The sequence below is a fragment of the Orcinus orca genome, chromosome 3 (genome assembly GCF_937001465.1).
Source record: "Orcinus orca chromosome 3, mOrcOrc1.1, whole genome shotgun sequence".
Lineage (NCBI taxonomy): Eukaryota > Metazoa > Chordata > Mammalia > Artiodactyla > Delphinidae > Orcinus > Orcinus orca.
This window is the reverse complement of record NC_064561.1, coordinates 144,484,447-144,502,400: the sequence shown is the minus strand read 5'-3', so window position 1 is coordinate 144,502,400 and position 17,954 is coordinate 144,484,447.

Here is a 17,954-nt window from a genome sequence, read left to right as displayed (position 1 = left end):
TGATCTACAAACAAGCAAATAAGAAAAATTACACACTATAGAACAGGAACTGGCAAACTACAGTCCACAGGCCAAATCTTGTCTGCAGCCTGTTTTTGTAAATAAAGTTTTACTGGAACACAATTATGTCCATTCATTTATGTGCTATGGCAGCTTTCTACTGCAACTGCACAGTTGAGCAGTTGTGACAGAAACCTTATGGCCCCCAAGCTTAAAATATTTACTATCTGGTCCTTTATAGAAAAAGGTCTCTAAGTCCTGCTCTAGAATCTCGGCTACAAGTACTGAGCTAGCTGCTGTATTCACATATGCCCCTACCCATCTGTCGAGCTTGCCCAGCGCCACATAACCTTCTTACTCCACTTATGAATGTCCTGCACTATATTAGGGCATTGTTAATGCAGCTGGCCTCCTTAACTTCAGACCACCTCATCCACTTGTCATAACTAATTTTTAAATTTCACTCCTCTCTTCCCACTCAATTTTGGTTCACAATTTATGTGTACATACTATGCTTCAGTCACCCAAATTTAATAATGAACAGGCTAGTTGGCATTTTTCTCTCTGGAAATGAAGGAGTCAAGCATTTTCAAATGCTTGGTGAGCAGCACTATTGATATTTCTTTTTCTCTTATTCCTAGTAAATATTATGCTGTGTCTGTGTGGTCATAATCCTTTCCATCACAAAAGACTCTACAAACCCAGGATTACCTCATCCCAATAGAAACAAAGGGGAAAAGGAATGAGGCTGAAGGGAAAACTAAAGTAAAACCATTTTCAGTGATATCAAAAGGACTTAGAAATAACAAAGTATATTTCTTACAAATAAATATGCCCTTCTTTCAAAAGGCTTTTGTGGCATAGAAAACTATCTTCAGAGTCTTAGAAATTGCCATTAAATGTAAAGGAAGATAGAAAGGATCATTAAAATTAAAAATCAATTAAAGACATTCTAAAATTTAAAATATTTGCCTAAGTCAAATTAAATAACACAAAAGAAAACACACAGCTATTTCAGAACTACATATAAAATTTCAAGATACTCTTGTCTCCTAGTTAAACAGCTAGTTAGTTAATCACTGTTTCCAAATGACGTAACACGGATGTACTTGCGTGTATTGTTTACAAGACCAAATACATGATTAACAAAAAGACACAGTTTAAAACACCCTCTTTAACTGTTTTTGTTACACAAGTGGACCCAGATTTGTGATTAAAACTAGTCAAGAGAAGCATGTGAAAAAATGGTATGAATCATTACTGATTTCCTGCCTTGCCCCTCTCCAAAGAACCTCATGCTTTTCCCCAACTAAAAACACAGAAAACATTGACAGTTATAAAACCACTTAGAAAGAAAGTTAATTTGTTTAAAAAAAAAAATTGTTTTTGAATCTCTAATACAAAGCCGTCTTACCTAAATGCTCATATGTCACTTAAGTCCTTCCTGGTGTTACAAAAGTGATCCATAGTTTAATATAGTTGTAGATAATTTTAGAAAGAGCCCCTTTTGTTTAAATGAATGTGAAACTTTTTGTCAGGCTTTGGAAACTGCTGCTTTCATTGGCATGTTGGCTTTTAAAAGGTGAGACAGCCTTTGGTGGCTTTAACTAGTGTCTTGTATGGGAAAAAAAAAGAAGGCCTAAAGGATCTCTAGAAATTTTTTTACCTCTAATACTATGATCATACTGTTTGATGAAATCCAAGAGTTGCTCAAGTAAAAATCAATTTTCAAAACTCACGTAGTGTTGAAAGATAGATCCATTTGCAAGATTTCATATTCAGGCATCCTTCCCAAACTAATGTCCATCCTTTAGCCTTTTTTTCTTTCTTCCATGTACTGTGGTAATTGAGTATTAAATTCAATTTCTCCTCCCCCACCACCATTCCCAGCTCCATCTCTATATACCCTTTATGAAGTGTAAACAAGTGTCTGCCTTTGACCTTTCTGATGTTACCTTTCAGTATCTCCCTCCTTAACTTTGTTCTTTTCTTCCAGGAATCTAGCAGCATATGCTGGGCCCTGTATTAGTTATCTATTGCTATTTAACAACTTACCCCAAAACTTAGTGGTTTAAAACAATAAGTAATTATTACTTCACAGAGTTTCTGTAGGCCAGGAATTTGAATGTGCATTAGCCGGGTATTTCCGCCTGCAGGTCTCTCATGACATTGGAGTCAACAGTCTTCTGAAGGCTTCATTTAGGCTGGAGAATCCACTTCCAACATGCTTCATGCATATACACAGCTAATTTGTGCTGATTGTTGGCAGAAGGCCTCAGTTCTTCACCATAAGAAATTCTCTATAAAGCTGCTTGAGTATCCTCACAACATGGCAGCTGGCTTTCCCCAGAATGATTGATTTAAGAGTGAGTAATGCAGAAGCCTCATTGTGACCTAGCTTTGGGAGTCATTTCCATAATGTCCTATTGGCTACAAATTAACCTCAGTCAAAGTGGTAGAAACAACACAAGTGTGACTAACAGGAAATGAGAACCACTGGGGGCCATCCTGGAGGTTACCACATACCCTAACTGCCCAAGGCCTCCCACACTGGCCTGCCTGCCTGCATTTGTCCTGGCCATCCTCTCCAGATGGCCTCCCCAACCAAAGCAAATTTTTAGTGTGTTTATCCTCTTACTTCTCTATTCTTTACTAAGTGTAGCTTTGCTGATCTGGTAAGCTAATTTTTATTAATGTGTTCAGAGAATGCTACAGGGGGAAAGTATTATTCCCAGCTCACACTCTCCTTCATCAGATGATAAAAGAGCTAGTCCTTGATAAGCACTAACTCTAGTGGTGGAAACATCGGGTATACTACAAACAGATGGGGGAAATGCCTTGAATTAAGTCCTGGAAAATCTCACCATGTAGGCATATACCTGCTTCCACAACTCCGAAATCCAAGTTTGTAGGGACAATACAGACAATAGGATAATTCTAGTCACAAGTTCTTACTTCTGCTCACTATTGGCTGAAATTAAATAGACCATGTTCTAATCCCTGTGCACACTTGTGTATCTTCAGAGCCTGCCAGAGAGTAAGCATCCAATAAATACCAGTTCAATAAAAGAAGGAAGGTCCAGACAGACTTGATTTCTGAATAAATGATAGCACTGATTAGTTACCCACCTGCTTTCTAGAAACTCAATAGGTACAATTTCAGTAAAGAGGAGCAAAGAAAAAGAAAAAAAAAATTGTTCAACACACTTTAAATCAACGTAACACAGTTACTGTTAGACAAGAACAATTAGAAGCAGAGCTCTCTGAAAGCAAAAAAGCCAGGCAGGGGATGACTTCATTCGAGTTATGTATTTAAGATTAAAAATTACGGGCTTCCCTGGTGGCACAGTGGTTGAGAATCCGCCTGCCGATGCAGGGGACACAGGTTCGTGCCCCGGTCCGAGAAGATCCCACACGCCATGGAGTGGCTGGGCCCGTGAGCCATGGCCACTGAGTCTGTGCATCAGGAGCCTGTGTTCCGCGACGGGAGAGGCCACAACAGTGAGAGGCCCGCGTACCACCAAAAAATAAATAAATAAATAAAAAATAAAAATTACAAACAGTAATTATGAGAGACTAACAATAACTCCATTAACTGAGCATCCAAATTGAGCCACGCACTCTGCATGCATTAGCCATACCTTCTTCAACAACCCTGCAGGACAGATACTAAGAACCTCATTCCAAAAGAAAAAAAAACATAGGAGGCAAATGGCTAGTTAGAGATAGAGAGGTGGACTTCAAACCCAGGTCTGTCTGCCTCCAAATCACAAACGTTTTCTTCAGTGTTATGCTGACTAACCGGTTGCTGCCTCTAATCAAAAGACAGGCTCACTGGTTGTTACCAATGGAAACACTGGAGGAGCCCTTGGCTCCTCTGTCATCTGCCTGGGCTCATGTGTACCAGTGTTGTCAAATGGGCTTGGTGCAATTGTGGGCTTGCCCAATAGGCAGGCCTGCCAGAGCCAGGCACTTTATAGGGTTCATCCCTGATTGTACAACTTTCTTGGGGAGTACAGAAAAAATATGACTGGGTTAAGGCTCACCACAGCAATGAAGCCTATAAACTGTGGTGCTGTGCATAAACTGATTGGAGGAGGACAGAGAAGAATGCAACATTTACACTTCCTGAGAAACAATAAGTGAAATTTATTTTTCCCTGGTGACATATAGATATACACAAAGGGTTGATTTTTCCGTATATCACTACTTTTTTATTATGTAGCAACATTCACCTCTGCATGAGAGTTCTAAGCTATAATAAAGGATTTTAAGGAAATACATAAGAAAAGGAAATTATTCTCTAGGCTCACATGTGGCCATCAAGCACCCAACTTCCAAAGAAAAAAATAATCTATAAACTACAGATTTAGAGTTTCAAAAACATTGGGAACATAGTGTGCTGAATTCTATCATCTGATTACTCAATGCTAAACAACACTAAAATCCTTTAAAAAGGAAAAATGAAGAAATTCTCATTAAAAGGATTATTAATAAACTTGCAAACTATTTAATCCTCCATGATAATCCAGTAAGAAATAGTAGCTTTTTATTTCTTAAAATTTCATTTAAAAAAATCTTATGTTTTCATCCTCTTCTTTGGATGTCATTGAGAACTTGTCTCAAAATTCAAGTTATCTAGAATTTTAACAACTTCTGTATTTCAGCTTTGTCCTGGCATTGTGCAGGATACAAAGAAGTACAAGATTTGTCTTTTCCTTTAAAACAGTGGTTCTCAAATTTGAGCATGCAATCCAATCACCTGGAAGAAGGCTTGTTAAAATACAGCTGGGACCCACACCTAGAATTTCTGATTCAGCAGCCCTTGGTAGGGCCAAAGAAATTACAGTTCTAACAAATTCTCAGATGATACTGTTACTATGCTCCAGGAACTATACTTGGAGAATCACCACTATAGAACCAAGTCTCTCATCTAGATAAGGAGGCAAGGCATAGACCCCTATGAAGTGAAGGAATTCTACACAGTAGCATCAGATCAGACACCAACTTAGAAGGACAAGTGGTGCAAGAGAGAGTGATGAACTCGAAGGAGGGAGTAACAGTACAGGCAGGAGTCATCAGAAAGGAGTTGAGACTAGGATTGGTTCTCATTGAATGAGTAAGAGGAAAAGGAGAAAGGACATCTCAGATCTACCTACAAATCTTGTGTTTCACAAAGCAACCAAGCCACTCTGAGATTCTCTACTGGTCAGTACTGGCTGATGGGTTTGAAAAGTACGCTGGGGTACTTCCCTGGTGGCGCAGTGGTTAAAAATCTGCCTGTCAGTGCAGGGGACACAGGTTTGATCCCTGGTCCGGGAAGATCCCACATGCCGTGGAGCAACTGATCCTGTGAGCCGCAACTACTGAACCCGCACGCCTAGAGCCAGTGCTCTGCAACAAGCGAGGCCACCGCAATGAGAAGCCCGCACACCGCAACGAAGAGTAGCCCCAGCTCGCCGCGACTAGAGAAAGCCCGCGCGCAGCAATGAAAACCCAACTCAGCCAAAAATTAAAAAAAAATAAAAAGTACGCTGGGGCCAGTGAATGCAGAGAAGCGTTGAACGCATATTAAAGTATTCATGGGCTTTAGGAACCACTGACAGTTCTCTAACAGGAAAGCGAGAATTTTAGGCAAGATTTAATAAGGAGATTTTGGTGAGGATTAAAAGGCAGCAACATATACATCTGATTGGTGCCAGGAGAGACTAGTCAGAGGGAGGCACCAGCTAGATGATAAATGCTGTGATCTAGACCTGAGGTGACAGAAGCCTGAAAGGGCTGAAGGCAACAGAAATCCAAGAGAAAGAGGCAGATTAAAAGAGGTAGAGAATTTAGTGACTTACCTGATACAAAGCCCAATGCAAAGGAGAGAGAAGAGAGTCAAAGTTTATTGAGGTTATGAACCCTATGACTTGGGAGAAAACTATAACAAAATATTTTACTCTGTTGGACAAAACTAACAAAATATTTTACTCTGCTGACAATATAATATCAGAAGGTACTGACATTTAGGGAGGAATGGCAGAGTCTATCTTGGCAAGTTTCAAACTTTCCCTAATCTCACAGGGTCAGGATTTCAAGTCTGAATCTCATTTGTGTCCAAACTCATTTAAACTCTTTAAAAAGTGATTTCCTGTTTTAAAGAGAAAAATATATATATATATATTTTTCTTTTAAATTATTCAAAGGGCTTAAATACTTCTTAGACATCAAACAACTCTTAAGAAATAATATTTTGATGATTAATCAAAAGCATATGGATTGAATTTCCTTTCAAATACACATCGTGTTTAGAAATAAGGGTTAAGACTGCTTCATAAAATGAGTTTGCTCTTTTATCAAACCCAAAATGGCTGATAAACTCTTCAAACATTCAAATTCCAGCCAGATTTGTCCTACCCTGGTTTCTGTATTATTGCATATCAGAATCTTTTAGGCCATTTTACTTTTTTTAGTCAATGAATCATGACATTGGTTTCCACAAGACATAATATTTATGGACTGTTTTGACATGTACATCTGCAAAATAGGTAATGCAGTCGAATCAGCTGAATGCTCCAGTGAGAGCTTTCATACACATCCAAGAGTGCCCATTGCTGTCAGTAACCTATGATGGTGGTTTTCACATTTGGCAAGAGAGACTGTTCTTCTGAGTAAACTCTCCTCCCTAAGGAGCCATGTGGAAACTGACTAGCTTGCTAGCTGTGGCCGACTCAGCACCCCGACTATCAACCTACACACACACACACACACACACACACACACACAAGCAAGCAAAACTGCATGGCTTCTGTGTCTTCCTTGTACATTCTGACTTCCATTTAGCACAAACTCCGTTACTCTCATCTTAGATTCTGTCATCCCCCACCCCCATTACTGATCTTCCTATACTCCTATCTAACACCTCCCTGATCCCTACATTGCATTCGTTCAAAGCCCCACTCCTCTTCTACAAAAATAGTTAATAACAGGCTATTCAATGGATAAACAAATCCATAATTTTTTTACACCTGAGGCGTAGGAAGAACCTCATGGGTCACTGAGTTTAGCCCCCTTGTTATCAGCCAAGTAAAGAGAGTTCCCCTGTGAGACACAGCTGGTCAGGAGCCAACTCAGGATTAGAGTGCAAGTCTCCTGATTTCCTTTCCATTTTTCTCCCAATACATCACATTACCTCTTGGACACCTGCTTTTTACAAGTGATTGCATGACTCCTAAGTGACTGTCCTTTTCTCTAAATCAAAAAAGAACCATTTCCCTGGCTGACTGCCCAGTCATTTGCTCTCAACTTTCTGTAACTATCCCAGCTAACATGTTTATGGTCAGCCTTCCTAGAAGATGCTGCAGTCAGGGGAGGTATTATTGGTCAAAAGGGCATTTCCAGGGTGCTCATATCATATTTCATTATTTAGTACTGCTGACTCAACTCATGCCTAAAACCAGATCTGTTCCACACAAGTATGCTTAGTTTAGGGCAGCAGCTCCAACTTTTGCACCCCAGGGAAACTTTGTCAATGTCTGAAGACATTTTTGGTTTTCCCATCTGGGGAATGCAACTAGCATCTAATGGGTAGAGGCCAGGGATGCTGCTAAACCTCCTACAATGCACAGGACAGCCCCCTACAAACAAAGAATTGTCCTGCCCAAAATGGTAATAGAGCCACAAATTGGGCCATGGTTTAAGGCTGTTGTAGAAATCAATACAAGAATTTCTAGGTTGTGAGTAACAGCTAGACCCTCTGTCTCAGGGCGTTCATTCAGCACCTACTATGTGCCAGGCATTGCACTAGGTACTGCTGCCAAATTTACATTAGAAACAGAATGCTGCAGTCCTGCAAGGTTCTAGATTCAGCAAAAAGAAAGTCTTCAGGCAGATATGTTCCTAAGCATGCCACATTACAGACAAATAAAATACCAAACCCTTTGTAAGGCATGATGTGCCTCACCCATTCCTGGGATCAATCAGCCACTTGGACCTGGTGGAGAACATTCAAAAGATGAATATGGTGTCTGTGCACTGAAGCCATCCAAGAACAACTAGCATCTGCAAAGAATGCTTTGCAAAGTGAAAAATGGCCACATGGTTTCTTTTGTTGTTGTTGTTGTTGTTGTTGTTATTCTGCCAAGTGAAAAGCAAATTATGCTTTAAATATTTCACGAAAGAAAAACCTCCCTTTAATAACATGTCTTAGTCACTTCCACCAAAATGTCAGACTGGGTGCTATCCAGGACATATCGACAGTCTCTTTTATCAGTGTTATTCCTACTTTGAACACATTCCTTTAACTTAAGTCAGTAAGACTGGTTTGTATTAAAATATTGGAAAGGTTTTGGGTTTCAGACTGATAGTAAATCCATAAAAAAGCAAATGGCTTTTCCATTTCCGGGAAATCTAGTTAAGTGTTGTGAAAACAAATGGGCTCTAGTGTGATAAATAATGGAATAATATTGAAGAATCAATATTGAGTGTCTGTCGTTCAGTAAGCTCTTTGAACGCAGAATAACGTGAAAAAAATGCCTTCCCAAGCTAGGGGATCTGGAAACAAGGAGATAAGAATGACAAATGCTCCCTGAAAGCTACTCCAGATCCTCCATGCTATAGAAACCTCAATCAAATTAAGGGACGACCTCCTCTACAGGTTCAGCTAATATAGCTCTCATGCCAGGTGGTAAATTTCATATCTGAGGGGTTTTATCTCTCCTATAGTCTCTACCTCAGGTGAGGTATCCTCAGGTGAGAAAAAAAATTTGCCTATGGCTTTTGTCTCCCTCTCAGCCCCTCCCCCTCTATCACCACCCCACACTCAATGTGACTTGGTAATGGTAGACCTCAAGATGGCGGTCAGAGTTTATATCTGTTTTCAGTGCCTATCCTGACAAAATATTTGTGAGGTTCAGTGGTGCTTCCATGGGATCTCTTCAGGGGTGAGGGCACATGTGGTGTTGTAGTGACCCATAATCTACATTGCTGCCTTTCCTACCAACCCACATACAATCTTAACAAAAATAAGATATTTGCTATACAAACACAGCTTCGAGGCAAGTTCTGTTCCAATCAGATTGCTGCTTATAAACTCACTCTATAACTGAACATCAAAGCCCATGGTTGGGATTTATACTTTTACAGAAAATAATATAACTGTGACTAATGTCACACAATTTACAAGCTATTGCATGTACTATCATATTTCATGGTTTATCATATTTCTGACACCCTCCCTCAAACACACACAGTTACAGAGCCCGGAAGGAGGCATCATGCACTTTCTCTGTACTGACCTGATCAATAATTCTGCTCACCCTCTTATCTTCTTTCTGGTCAATCTAACTGGGATTGTACTTAAAAAGAAATAAGACTACATACTATTCTGCCTTCCTAACTCCACAGGGAGCTTGATGCCAAAAGCTTGGCCTCTGCACCAGTGCCGAATCAAATCTCGGGGACAGAGTTTTGGGTGAAGTAGAAAAGAATAGCTTTACTGCTTTGCCAGGCAAAGGGGGCCCCAGAGGGCTCCTGCCCCCGAAAACTATGTGTCCTAACCTGGGAGGATTTGATGAAGAGTTTTATAGCAATAGTTCAAGGGTGGGGTTGCTGACAGGATTAGGGTGTGTGCAGGGCCTGTGATGCCTTAATCTTGTCTCAGGTGGTCTCTTCTCCTAATCTGGATGAGCTTCTCTGGTCCCTTTAATCTCGCCTCAGGTGGTTTCTTGACTGCTCCTCCCCTGATTAGCAACTGTTCGAATCTGCCCTTTGGAACTCAGGGAAGGTCATGGAGGCTGGAGTCTTGCCTACAACAAATGGGGGGACAAAAAAGGCATGCCCAAGAGCCCCACAGGGTCCTTCTCAGTTTCAAGTTCACTCTCAGTAAATTTGAATCACTGGTCCAGCTTTTCACTTGAAGAAGAGAGTTAATTGTTGGTAACTTTTGTACAAAAATGATGAGTTTTACAATTTTCCATAAAGATATACAAACATTAACCCTCTCCCTGGACATAAGTAAGGCACTATCTTACTAACTTACTCAGGTGTCTATGGTTCTTAATAAACTGCAGCACTGATGTATTAAATCTGCTTTGCTTTAAATGGCAAATAGAGATCTCATGAATGTGGGCCTCCCCAGCTGGCCTGTCCTCTTCAACAGCATTCCAGTCACCAACATCCTGTCTAGTACTTTCTCATAACGCCACTTGGCTCAGCTGTGTCTGTGTGACTCTGTTTGTATTTCTGCTTAAATGTGTACAGTGGAAGATCATGGAAGCTATCAAAGGACTCTGATCTAGTTGACTGAGAACATCATTGCAATTAAAGATACAGAAAAAAAACTATATTGAAACATTAAATTACTTCAAAGAGCCTTTATTCTTAGTTCTCTGGCCTTCAGAACTAATACAGCATAAGCAATAACTGCTGAGTTAAATATGTAAAAAGTCTCATTTAAGGGTAGAACAGCAAGCTAAAAAATAGTAAGCAACTTTCAATACATTGTGAATTTGCTACTAGAGGGATGAACTGTTATGCCAGTTTCAATTTTTCTCCCTCTGAGATGACTTATAAGCAACTGCCCACAACCAAGTTACTCTTAAGTAGGCAGTCTGTCTAACATGACAGTTTTAACACCTTATTGCATTTATTTTCTTTGCAAGTCTGTATATCCTCCAACCCACCCACCATTAAGAGAGAGCTGGTATTGAAAAAAAAAAAAAAAAAGAGAGAGCTGGTATTGTATATTGTATATTGTGTTGTATTCTCTGAAATCCCAACACCTAGCATTATGCCTATACAGTGCCTGTAGTTGATAAATGCTGTTGACAAGATTAAGCAAATGACTATGAAAGCTCTTCTAAATGAAAAATCAAAAGTTTATAAAAATGGGCAAAAGATATAATTGATACATACATATATGTATATATCCACTAAACAAACTGAAAGATTCTCATCCACATTATATATCACGGAAATGCACACCAAAACAACAATGAAACATTTTTCATCCATCAGATGACATTATTAATTTTATTTATTTTATTTTTTTAGAGCTTTTTAAAAAACAACTTTATTGAGATATAATCCACATTACCATACATCTACTTAAAGTGTCCAATTCCATAGCTTTTAGTATATTTAGAGATGTTCAACCATCACCACTATCAACTTTAGAATATTTAGAACATTTTCATCACACCACCCTCCGAACCCTGCTCATTGGACGTCACTCTTCTTTACGACATTATTTATTTTAAATAATTATTTATTTTAAATAATTTAAAAATTATGTCTTGACAAGTGGAGACAAGCACACTCAAATAGTGTGCTTGATTAAATTTGACAATATCTATCAAAATGTAGAATGTGCTAACTCTGATGTAGCAATTCCACTTTGAAAAACCCACACAGAAGACTCAATATGTGCACAAAAGTAGGAGGTTCAACAAAGCATAGTTTGTAATTGAAAAAAAATGGAGAAGCTATATTTCCACTAATAGAGGAATGGTAAATTAATGATAGTATTGATACATCCATATTATGAAGCACTGTGACATCAAGAAGAATAAGGTAAACTTATGTCTTTCATGTTGAAAGACTTCTGAGTCTCATTAAGAAGAGCGTAGTTACAGAACAAAAAGAAAAACACTGGAGGAGCAGAATATGCCACCCCAAAATATGCCTCTATGGCATAAGGATTTTTTTGAACTGGTTATTTTTTTAAAAATCAGCAGACATGGGAGAAGCTCTGAAAACCAAGTAGAAGTTACCCTTTGGTAAGAGACATTTACATTTTTTTTTTTTTTTTACTGGAGTAAAATTGCTTTACAATGTTGTGCTAGTTTCTGCTGTACAATGAAGTGAATCAGCTATATGTATACCCTATATCCCTTCTCTCTTGGACCTCCCTCCCACCACCCCCTATCCCACCCATCTAGGTCATCACAGAGCACCGAGCTAAGCTCCCTGTGCAATACATCAGGTTCCCACTAGCTATATATTTTACACATAGTAGTGTATTTATGTCAAACCTAATCTCCCAATTCATCCCACCCTCCCCTTCCCCACCCCCATGTCCACATGTCTGTTCTCTATGTCTGTGTCTCTATTCTTGACCTACAAATAGGTTCACCTGTATCATTTTTCTAGATTCCACATATATGTGTTAATATACAATATTTGTTTTTCTCTTTCTGGCTTACTTCACTCTGTATGACAGACTCTAGGTCCATCCACATCTCTACAAATGACCCAATTTCATTCTTTTTTATGGCTGAGTAATATTCCATGGTATATATTTTACACATCTTCTTTATCCATTCATCTGTCGATGGGCATTTAGGTTGTTTCCATGTCCTGGCTATTGTAAATAGTGCTGCAATGAACATTGGGGTACATGTGTCCTTTTGAATTATGGTTTTCTCAGGGTATATCAAACTACCAATGACATTTACATTTATAAAAGATATCTCCATTTGTTAAGGGTGTTGTCCTCTCTGTACCAGGAAGTGGAGGTTGAATCTAAATCTCTAGACAACCATACTCTTGTTTTTACTGTGATTTTCCTGGTAACCTCCCCTAACTGGCCTCCCCCACTGCCTCCACCCCACATCTTTCTTTCTTTTGTCTTTAGGTGGAGATAGTATTTAAGGTGGTGGCTTGGGCCATTTCAGTGAGTTACTCAGTCTGCCTGGATGTCTCCCATGTACACAGGAGGTATACACATTATTAAACTTCTATTTGTTTTTCTCTTATTAGTCTATCATTTTATTCTAGGAGGGTCTCAGCCAAAAACCTAGAAGAGTAGAGGGGAAATTATTTTTCCTCCCCTACAACATGATTTCATTTTGGTCTTTTTTCTTTTTGCTTTTGGGTCTTTGGTGTTTTTTGTTTTGTTTTGCTCTGTTTTGTTTGTATGTCCACATGTATGTGTGAAGTAGACTTTATTGAAGAGTGCTTTGGGTTGGGCACAGAGAAAGCGGGCACTATAGCACATCAATTTGGGGCTAACTATGTTATTCTTCTTCTCCTTAACAGTCCTCCTAGGGTGTTTTTACTGACTGCTTTGCCTCACATGGTGGCCCCCACCATGTGGCCCTGATGCCTTCTCAGTGGTTTTTTTTTTTTTAATGTGAGTACATGTACATATACAGCTATGAAATGCATAGAGGGGGTAGTAGAGAAAATGTACATCTGATTTGATAATGGTTTCCACTGGGAGGGGAATGGAAATGATGGCAGAAAGAGTTTTTCATCTTTTATTCTTCATTTTTTCAAACATCTGTAAGGTTTGGAATCTAAAACAAGACTGTATCAATGTATTACTTGAGTAATAAAAGAAAATACAAAAGAGGGAGCAAGACGCATTATGAGTGATTTTTTTTTAACTTTCTCTTATACATAATCCTGAATTGTTCAAATTCTTTTTAAGGTACTGGAAAGACTCAGTTTCCCTAAATATGTCCTTCATATCAATTCCAGCACCAGAGATTTGTCATCCATTCAATGAATATTTTACGAGGGTATGCTATAAACTAAAGTCCATGCTAAAATTCTTTTCTTTCTGTCTTGTCTTTCTTAGTTTCTTATTAAAATGCAAATATCTCCCTCTTCATTGCTAGGGCTGAGATGTAAAATCTATTTCAACCAAAACCTTGGGAGATTCTGGTAGATAAGAAAAAACAAATGGGGTCTGTTTTTGTTCACTTATCCATTCATTCATTCATTCCGCCTTTATTAACTGAGAATTCCCAGTCACTGTTACAAGCTGAAGATAGTATAACCTCACAGCCCTTTAATGTAAGAACAAGGCAGACAAAAATAAGCTAATTTACAGAAGGAAGAAAGAAAGGAAAGGAGGGAGGGAGAGAAGGAGGAAAGGTAGAAGGAAATAGATAATTACAAACTACGATAAGTGCCATGGAAAAAAAAATACAGAGAGCTACGAGTGCCTTTAAAATGTTCTTAAATCTCCGAGGGGAAGACTTCTCTAAAGGAAGTGACTAAATAGAGATCTAAAATTTGTACTGTGTTGTTGGAAACTGGTGTTGGACTGGTGTTATTTAACTAACTTGTGCTAACTGCAATTCATACATATAGGGAACCATGCAAAGTGAGGACTACTTGTATATATGACCTCCCTCTACTCTCTTGGGAAATTGAGTCTTACTACCTTCATCCTCAGTGTACTGGGCTTTCACATTTTTGAAAAACAGCATTTCATAATAGATAGAAATATACAAGTGTGAGGACAGAAGCTGAGATTGACTGAAAGGTCTAGAGTTGGCAGAAGGAAAAGCAGAGGATAAAAGAGGAACTTGGAAGAAGGGAGAAAGACAAGCCTAGAGCTAGAAGACCAGTTAGGTAGCTGGTAGCCAAATAAAAGAAGGTGGTAGCTAGCAGTGGAGACATACAAAAGTAGAAAGACCTTGAGAGACATTTGGCAAGTAAAATGGAGGGGCTCTGATGAGGAATTATGTAGGAAAAGGGAGTATCAAGGATGAAGCCTAGGTTCCAAGGGTTGCATAAGCAAATAGACTTTTAGGGGTGACTTTGGGGGTGACTTTCCCTGAGCCAAGGAGCACAGGAAGAAGAGAATTGGGGGTGGATAATAGGCAGTGGAGTTCTTGAGGTCAACCTTCAACATGTCTAGATTCAATGGTTTTTAAAACAGCCAACAAGAAAATGCTGAGTAAGAGTTCAGAAGAACGGCCTAGGCTGGATATAAGCGTGGGAATAAGTGTGACATATAGAAGTGTAGGTGATGAAAGTGGGACAGACAGATGCTGAATAGAAACAGAAATGAGTGTTGGTCAATGGCGAAAATTACCCAGTTTGACGGTATCAGATCTGATAACCATAAAGTCCACTGAGATAAGGCCCAACTGCCCTCTAGTGGAATCCAAGCCATTTTAACAGCCGGCACAAAGAAATACATTGAGCTGATTTTCAAATGACTGCGAGCAGAAACACTGCAGGCTTCCTGTAGCGGACAGTGGACCCCAAGGCAAGCGACCTGCCTCCCTCCACAAGGCTCTGGATAAAATGAGCTTTCTCTCTTCTTAATGAAATCCAAAAAAATAAAACTAATTAATAATTGTGTCTACAACCCTTTGAAAATACCAGTCTACAACCCTTTTTCCATAACTCAGATAACCAAAAGTTTCTAAAAAGCAAAAGTTTTTTTTTTTCCTAAACTTTTTTGGTGACAAACCTAGTTTGATCTGAAAACTCATATGGTGGCAAAAATCTGATCTGAATTTCCATGAGGCTATTTACGTTCTTGATTCGTCCCTCTTGGTATACATACCATGCATTTCACTGCAAAAACTTGGCTGACTGTGGATACTGGTCCAGACCCGGATGACAGTGTTACATAACCTAGTAAATACACCTCATTGTCTTTCAAAAATCTAAAGTTTAAAGTCTAAAATCTCTAAAAAACTCAAATCTAAACAGTCCAAGTTTCAAGTGGTCCTGACGTTTTTAGCTAAAGGATCAGACAGATTACAAATGGCAAAAATGTCCTAACGTTTCAAATTTTAATAATAGGAGTGTTCAAAGAAGGAAAATTACCACTAAGTAATTTAAGCAAAGACATATGTAAGCTCTAGTTATGTAAGATTCAACATGAGAGCAACAAAGAACCTTAACAAAAGGCAAAAGCACACACTCAAGTTTCACTTTTCCAACAACAAGGTTAGCCATCAAATGAGCTGCCACTGTCCTGATAACGTGTGTATACATGTGTCTATGCATGTGTGGGTGTATCATGCCTATGAATCAAGAGACAGGCATAGACTGTAGATGCCTTCACCCTCCCCAAGCTGAAAGCCAAGACCAGGGGTCTCCCTGCTTTGAAGTCTCTGGGCAATATACAGTGCAGTAGACTAAGAAATCCACTAAATCTACATACATCCTATATCTTCTTCTCATAAATCTTAAAAACTGAGATTCAAATAATCTAGATGAAGAGTCTATACAATGATTTTCCCTTTAAAAGTACATAACACGGCTTCCCTGGTGGCACAGTCGTTGAGAGTCCGCCTGCCGATGCAGGGGACGCGGGTTTGTACCCCGGTCCGGGAGGATCCCACATGCCGCGGAGCGGCTGGGCCCGTGAGCCATGGCCGCTGAGCCTGCGCGTCCGGAGCCTGTGCTCCGCAACGGGAGAGACCACAGCAGTGAGAGGCCCGCGTACCACAAAAAAAAAAAAAAAAAAGTACATAACAAATAGTAATAATCACTTTCCACTAAAACCATGCCTAGGAATAAAACACTGTGTACTCTGAAAGGCCGTAAGTACTGATATGGAAAAATCTATGATAATCTGATTCCTTGTGCTCGTCTGATAGTTCTATGGCCCAGGGCCAGAAACAAGTCAAGCCAGAAATATTGTCAAACATTTTTATTTTATCTTATGTTTAATAAAAACAGATTAAAGTACAACCTCCTCTCCCAGAAAGCAATATCTTAAATTCATTCAGAATTGGAGAATTTTATATGATGTTTATTCATTTATTCAACATATATTTATAGTGTGGTTACTAGGCACCAAGCCTTAACCTAGATATGGTGAAGAAGGCAAAGTCCTGATTCAGGTGTGGGATGAAGAGGCCAGAGAGTATTATCCCCATTTTACAGATAACAGAAATAAGCCTGAGAGAGTCTATGTGTCAACAATAAAAGTAATAAGAGCAGAACTTGCCTGCAGGCGCTCTGCCATAATTCACTGTCTACTAACTCATGACCCTCCACCTGCCCCACTGCCCTGCATACCAGAGGCCAAGGCAGACATCAGAGATAAAGGCTAGAGCAGTAGCAGAGGTGAGCACAGGGGGAAGTCACAGAGCCAGCCAGAACACACACATCTAAGCCCCAAAGTAAGCAGAACAACACAATGGCCCCAAAGAAGTCAAAGAGGAGGGTGATCCCAAAGCCAAACACACCAAAAATCCAAATCTATATTACATGTAAGTCTTTTCCTAGAATGGACAGAGTGGAAGAACTAATTTATGGCTAGTTTATTTATTATGATTTTCCTCCAGCGCTGCCTTAAGATGAACATTCAAGAAGAGTCTTCTACTAAAAAATAGGAAATAATCCCAAGAACAACATACCTTGATTTTAGAGGGCTTTTTTTCCTGCCACGGACCTCAGAGCACTTTGTGAGGGTACCAGGTTTCCAATCAGCAGTAGCTATATAGGAGGTGTTTCCACAGCCTCTTGGAATTTCCTAAAGAAAGAAATAGGCAAAGAAGGGGTCACCGAAGGCCACAGACACACTGCGTAAAGTCTGTATTCACACATATTTTATAGACAGGTATGGTAAAAGCTCGAGATGTTTCAGTTCTGTAAGCTTTTGGCTCCCGAAGGATTGAGACTGGCCAAAAATGCAAGTAAACAAAATACCAGTTGAAAACTCCTCTGCAAGAATGCTTTGGAATATCACACCTGGATTTTGGCTTCAAGCCACCACAAATAGAGTATGTGGGCTTACTGGCGTTGGAACAAGAATATCCATGGGAGAAATCAGGGGAGTAGATGGCTTAGGGGTCTGATAATGGGAAATGTTTTGCCTCTTATCTTCTGGCTCAGATTCAGCCCAGGTGGAAAGTGACTAAAAATGGCTGCCTTATTGTGGCCTCTGGGCTTGGATGTTTCCACTTGGGTCCTGGTAAACAAGGATCCACCTCCCTCAAACAAAAGGCCAAAAAGAGAACCTTGGAGCAAATGTATAACAAATCTGCCAAGAACTCAATGGGCCATAAAGAAGGAAAAAATTAATAATAATAGTAATAATAATAAACAGGAGGAAAAAAAAATGGGGGAGAAAAACTCCTTCACCTTAATAGGTGGGTAGAAACTAACTGTTCCTGTGGTAAACCCATGTGGGGTCTTGAAGGAGGGCTCATGTAAAGAAGCAGTCAGGGGCTTCCATGGTGGCGCAGTGGTTGAGAGTCCGCCTG